The sequence below is a fragment of the Copadichromis virginalis genome, linkage group LG3, assembly GCF_057382275.1.
Source record: "Copadichromis virginalis isolate Kocher_CV1m ecotype Utaka linkage group LG3, C_Virginalis_male_GT1.1, whole genome shotgun sequence".
Classification (NCBI taxonomy): domain Eukaryota; kingdom Metazoa; phylum Chordata; class Actinopteri; order Cichliformes; family Cichlidae; genus Copadichromis; species Copadichromis virginalis.
Window position 1 is genome coordinate 64724135 of NC_140620.1, and position 6930 is coordinate 64731064.

At 41.4% G+C, this 6930-nt stretch overlaps 1 long non-coding RNA gene across 1 annotated transcript; it reads left to right on the forward strand.

Annotated features, from left to right (window-relative positions):
- Nucleotides 1-2917: 2917 nt before the first annotated feature.
- On the forward strand, nt 2918-5828 carry LOC146716626 (uncharacterized). Its single transcript, XR_014919221.1, has 2 exons — nt 2918-3664; nt 4340-5828. It is a non-coding gene; the product is annotated as an uncharacterized LOC146716626 (long non-coding RNA).
- Nucleotides 5829-6930: the final 1102 nt, after the last annotated feature.

Here is a 6930-nt window from a genome sequence, read left to right on the forward strand (position 1 = left end):
AATTTTGTCTGAATTTCGATAAATTGTGCTGATACAGTTGGTCAAAATGAGAAAATAACAGATTGGCAAGATAAACTGTTTTTAAAGGTAAAATATAGAGGCCACATCAAAAGTAGTCAAGAAGGGTTAAAGGCTAAAAGCAAAGTTGTCACCAAGTACTGTTTATATTTGTGTGTATTGCTGCAGCTTTTTTGAGTATTAATTTGGTGCCTTTGTGTGAAATAATGGTATTGTGAGTGATCCATATAGTCACAAAGAATAGCCACTTGTTTCTGTGCTACCAAAGTTCCCCGGCTTTCATTCAAAATGTGTTTATCGTCAGCACCTGCACATTAAACTACTTAAACATTATAAATGTCTTCAAGCTCACACTGAGGCCTGTGGGGTACTATCAGCCACTGAGACAGTACACACATTTATATGTGTTTGTATATGAATATTTCATACTTTAAGACTGCCTGTTTATTTAAGGGAGATGAACAAAATACATTGGAATTGTACAAAATAATATCATGGATGATAAATTAAATAGATTTTAAGTAGATGCTTGTGCATTCTTAAAGTCTTATATGTTGAACTGAACTATGTGATCTGTTCAAAGCCTTAATCTTAATTTGAAGTGAAATGTGCATTTTGAGTTTATACACTATGTATATAAGGCGACCGTTTCCTTTTGCAGTATTTTTGTGTGGTGTACTTTTCTATGTCTTAACAAAAGGGGAACAAAGGTGTTTAAGTTCACCTAGGATGATGTGTTTTAATTTTCACATGGTCTTGCTTGAATTTGACCCTGACAAAGGCGTATGAACTCTGTCAGCTGTTTGGAGTTTCCATTTTCTAAACTTCTACATTCTGAACCTTCTTCAGCTCTGAACAGATGATGAAACACTGAATGATTTCAAGCTCACACTTTGTCTAATAAACTTACATCTTTCATTCTTTATACAGATTGTGGGGCTGTGGTTTGTCAGAGATCAGCTGTGATTATCTGGCAGCAGCACTGAAGTCCAACCCCTCCCATCTGAGACAGCTGGACCTGAGATACAACGACAACCTGCAGGATTCAGGAGTGAAGCATCTGTGTGGTTTCCTGGAGAGTCCAGGATGTGGACTTGAAACTCTGAGGTCAGTCAGCATGTTTTAGTTGTGCTGAGATGAATATGATGTGAAAGTTGTGCTGACACTAAACTGCAGACATCAGGCTGATATTATACTGATCCACACTGAGGATCTTCATGGTAAAGTCTGTTTTCTTCTTCTCTGGTTTAGTCCATTGACTGCAGCAGAACAATGTTCACATTTCAAACCTTCAAAGAAGAAGAAAAATCCTCCACTGGATAATTCACTGTGAAACTCTCCAACTCTTCATTCCACCTTAAAGTCTGTCTGACACTGAAATCCAAAGCAAAATGTGCGTTTGCTTTACAGACAGCAGTCCAACACAAACATACACACATCATCCAAAACACAGTCCAACATCCAAATCTCCTCCACTGCCAGCATGAATGATGGGAAAGAGAAGGAGGAACACTCTGACATTCAGGGTTAGAATGAGTTTCATGAAGCAGACTGTGAAGATCAAAGCTGCATTAGAAAGCTTACATGAATGAATGAGTGGACAGAAGTGGACAGAGATCATCTGAAGCACTTCAAAGGCTTTAAATCAGCACATTTCTCTTTATTCTTTATCAACTCTGTTAGTTTCTCTCAGTTTTCTGTGGAATGAAGCTAACAGCAGGCTAATAAGATGCTGACCAATAGGTTTCTATTAAAGGTTGTAATTTGTATATGAAAAAGTGCTTTGGCTCAGCAGGGATCAGCTTACAGGTAGAATACAGCTGCTGGATGGGATTAGCATGTCATAGCTATCTACCAAACTGCTAACTGGGGGATTTCAGGCCATCTATGGATCATTTTTGCTAACTGTTTATTCAGCTTAGGCTCACAGGGCTGCAGCCTGTGCCCTAGCTGTCATAGGGCAAGAGGCGTGGTCCACCTGCACAGGTGAGCAGTCCATCACAGGGCCAACAGAGAGAGACAGAGAAGCACTCTCTCACATCCACACCTACAGCCAATTTAGAAGCACCAATGAACCTAAGCAGCATTTCATTGGACTGTGGGAGAACATCCAACCTCCACAGAAAGGCCAACAAGCTTCAACCTACAACCTTCTTGCTTTAAGGCACTAGTGCGAACCACTTTTCCCCATTTCAGCCCAAATCCTGCATCTTCCTGTTTCTGACTCCAGGCCAGCTCCACTAACACTTTCTCATCAGACACTGCCACCTAGTGGAGGAAGTCTTAGTCCCATTTGAAGCTTCAGATTACAGTTAGTTCCTTTACAAAGAGGTGGAGGTGGTGGGGCCACAGCACCATCATCACTGAGTGCCATAGGACACTTAACCTTTGTTTCCATATGCTGGGAACTTCCTGTTGTTCCAAGGAGGACTGGAAAATGTGTGAAGATCTCCCAGTCAGTTCCTCACAGCACACTTCAATCATTTCCCTCCCACAGCATCAGGACCAGGGCTTTTTCTCTCTTTGGTCCCACTAAGAGATTTCCACACAAACACCTCATCAGTGGGACTCTCAGAGCTACCAGCCCTTTGCTACAATCACAAAGCTCTTCATTGAAATCAATGATATCAAAGCTGGAATCCAATGAGTCCAAGTCTTCTGCTGATTCAGCATCACATTCATCTTTGCTCCTTGTTCTGCATCCCCACCATGGACTTCATTCCTTTCCAAGCCATCCTTGAGTGTCCTTTATTCAGCTCATCCTCTGCTTTATTTTTACACCTGATTTTAGCTGCTTTATCTCTCTTTCAACAAGTTTCTGTGCCTCAATCTTTTTCTTCTCTCCCTCATAACAAGACAGCTTCTTCTGCCAAGAACATGTTGGAGTGATTTACTAATCCAGGGCTGCTTATTGGGGAAAATACTTCCTGTTTCCAAAGTAATCCCCATTTTTCCCAGAAAGAAATGTAAGTAGAAATCGATGATCTAAGTGAGAACATGAGCCTTTAAAAAGTCCCAGTGGGTGCAGTCAAAGCAGTCCCTCAGTCCCAGTATAGAGTCTTTGGTCCAGACTGGAACAACTGTGTGCCCAGTTTGAGCTCTCTTCAGTGCTGTGATCTGACAGACCCAGAGGGGCCATCACATCACATTTAGAAGCTCCCCTAATGGAGCCACAACACATGTCCAACACTTAGTCTGTCTTGTTGGACCAACTGGAAGAAATGATTCAAGGACTTAGTCACAGAACAGAGATTCAAATCTCCAAAATCCAACTGGCTGCATCAGGACATATAGTCTGAAACTCTGCACAGTTTCCTGTTTGAAGCTGCTTCCTGTTGGCTTCAGCTGTTTGGAGTTTCCATTTTCTAAACTTCTACATTCTGAACCTTCTTCAGCTCTGAACAGATGATGAAACACTGAATGATTTCAAGCACTTTGTCTAATAAACTTACATCTTTCATTCTTTATACAGATTGAGGAGCTGTGGTTTGTCAAAGATCAGCTGTGATTATCTGGCAGCAGCGCTGAAGTCCAACCCCTCCCATCTGAGAGTGCTGGACCTGAGCTGGAACAACCTGAAGGATCCAGATGTGAAGCAGCTGTCTGATCTTCAGCAGAGTCCAGACTACAGACTGGAGACTCTGGTGTAAGTAGAGTGATGGAGTGAGTGGGTGGTGCTGTCAGCAGTATTGTACTAAACACAGTCAGTATGAAACAAAGATCCAGTGTTTCCTGTAAAGCTGCAGCTTCTCAGTGAAGCTGTGAGAGGAGAATGGTGACAGGCTTCAGGATTGGACACAAACACTTCCTGTTTCTGACCTTTATGGTCACCATGGTAACGGCTGACACGCTCTGATCAAACGCTGTCAACAGCCAATCAGCTCTCTGAACAAAGCAGCACGCAGACCAATGACTGCATTCATTTCCAAGTTTAAAGCAGTGAAGAACACAGTCTGTAGGTGAGGAAGAATTTAGTGAGAGCAGATGTTTGGATGGAATTCCTCCAGTTAACAGCTGGAACCGTCCATCTGGATTGTTGGGCTTGTTGTTGGGGTTCCTACAGAGCTCAGAGTGGACACACCAAGGTTCTTCTAATGAATGAAAGTCCAAACTCAAACTAGGAGGGAAAAACATTTTCATCAACTTCAATAAAAATCCAAAGATTAGAAAAAGTGAAGCAACAATGAGTCCTAGTACAGTCCCAGCACTGAAGTCCCTGCTGCTCTTTATACTGGATGTGCTGCATCACTGACTGACAGCTGATGAAGAGTCTCTGGAAACACTCGTTTATCTCCTCTGCTCTTCCTTCTTCTCTCTGCAGGTGGAGCTGGTGATGGTAAACAGGACGGTGTGTGTGCTGAGAGAGGAGGAGCTGTGTCCTGATGATCCAGAGAGGTTGAAGCAGCAGCAGCTTGTGTGTAGAGACGCTCTGACTGGGCCATGTTACTGGGAGGTGGAGAGGAGAGCTTCATCCAGCAGTGACTGACAGAGGAATGAGAAGAAGTGCAGATGACTGTCAGTGCTGCAGAGTGAACTGCTCTGAGAACAGCTCCACTGTCAGACACAATGTAGAGTCCAGCATCATCCCTGTGTGTCCCTCTGGATCTGACAGAGGATCATCAGTGTATCTGGACTGCTCTGCTGCTGCTCTGTCCTTCTACAGTCTCTGCACAGTCTCTGTCTGACTCTGGCTTCAGACCCTCCTGGATCAAACTCACCTGGAAAGACTTTCAAACATCACTCAATAGATTTGAATACAGAATATATTTGATATATACTGTAGATGTACTGTAGAGTTGCAGTTTGTCACTTGTAAATACAGTCTGTGAGCAGCTATGAGCTGAAAGATCTTTCTAGAAACACGAAATGTTTTCTCTCTTCTGTTGCTTTTTCATATATTTCCACAACATTAATATTGATCCCACCTGTCTCACCTGTTTCATGCTTTTATACATAATAACAGGACACGTGTGATCTGAGCGCTGCTGTGGTTGCTGTGCTGCACGTCTTCATTTAGATAACAGAGACATCTAGTGGTTCAGAGGGAGAACTGCAGGAGGTGGAGCTGTGTTTTAGCGTGGAAAACTTTTTATCTTTTAGGCGCAGATACAAATATGACAAGTATCAGTGTGAGATACAAAAGGTCACATCAGTCAGCAGAGGGAACAGTGATCACACAGCAATGTAAGAATAGAAACATAACAGTGAATCTGGACATGTATACAGAGGGAAGCAAACAAACAGGATGTAACACTACATTAAAGCCACAAATGGGAAGAAAACAAAGCCAAAGGAAAATATATTTGATCTCAGGAATCCAAATCAGATGCTTTAGAGCAGGGGTCGGCAACCCTGGGCACGCGTGTCACAGCTGGCAAGCGAAGGGTTAACTGATGGCACGACCATAGCTGGACTGGCCATCGGGCATACCGATGATGATTTTTCGTTTTTCTGGGCCAATGATGTTTTTTTATGATTTTTTTTTTTTTGTAACGGTATAAACGATGGAAGGTGGTGGATTGGCCGGATGCTGGTCGATGTGTAGAAATAAGTCAGTTGTTTGGTGGTGGCTATGGCGGAGCTTCCACAGAGGCAGCAGGTGGATGAGGGAAAGGGGAGGCGGGAGGAGCAGAGACCCGAGGCGGCCGCCGGTCCGAGTGTTGGCCCCCTTGAACTTTCCCACATTTTGTCACATTACAGCACAAACATGAATCAGTTTTATTGGAATTCCACGTGAAAGACCAACACAAAGTGGAACGGAAATCATACATGATTCCAAACATTTTTTACAAATAAATAACTGCAAAGTGGGGTGTGCGTAATTATTCTGTCATGGAAAAACACACTGCCATCAACTGTTTTGTTTTTGTCAAAATCACTGTAATATAATCACTGTACCTTTATATACATGTGACTTGTATTAATGCTGCTGCCCTCTTGTGGCTAAAGTGTAATTATGTTCTTGTTATTAGGGAAAACATTTGAGAGTAACATGACAAATGAGTCAGCACTTTGGCTTCAGCTTAAGAAATCCTCATTTTTATGTCATCAGTTATAGTTGCATGTATTCATTATCATAAGTTAACCTTTAATATTGATGTCTTACATTTATTTTACTTAAACTAGCAATAATTTTATGGTTGCATTAAATAAATGCATCACTAATGAATGAACTATTTCAGTAATTAATTTAAAAAATCTACATAATCAATTAAAGATATATATTAATAATGAATTATCCATTAATTTCATTTAAAATTTTTCAATATTTGTTTATATACAATTCAAATTAGTTAATTACATATTTAATCAATTATTGGTTTGTTTTCTATTTTAATTATTTTACTGACACATTTAATGAATTATTTAATGATGTATTTATTTAATTCACGTTGCTACTCCTGGCCCTGCATCGCTGTTCATAAATACATTTTATTTGTCAGCTTCACCCATCAAAGTCAGGGGGCGGGGTTAATGCTGATCAAGTCAAAACCATTGCTTTGGTCTGGTGGGCGTTCTTTTAGTGGGCTTTTCTGTCACGGCCTGCGTGGCAGACTATGATGAGGGGAAGGAGGACCCAAATGCCAACACGTTCTCACTCCTGTATGGAGGACCACAAGAGCCACGCGCATCGAAATAAAGAATTCTGTGCTTAAGTAATGAATTATAGAATAAATTCTGCATTTGTAAATTCATTTTTGAATTCCCATTTAATAAACTGATTTTTGAAATGCTTTTAAAAACTGCATTTCAAAATCCTTTTTCCAATTGCACTTTAATAAACTGCATAAATTGCATGAATGAAGGGATCCTGCAGCGAAACGGAGAGCCCAACCTCTGACTTAGTGCCTGTTTACTCAGTCTGACCACCTGTGAAGTTAACGCGCTAACGTGGCTAACGCTAGCATCACC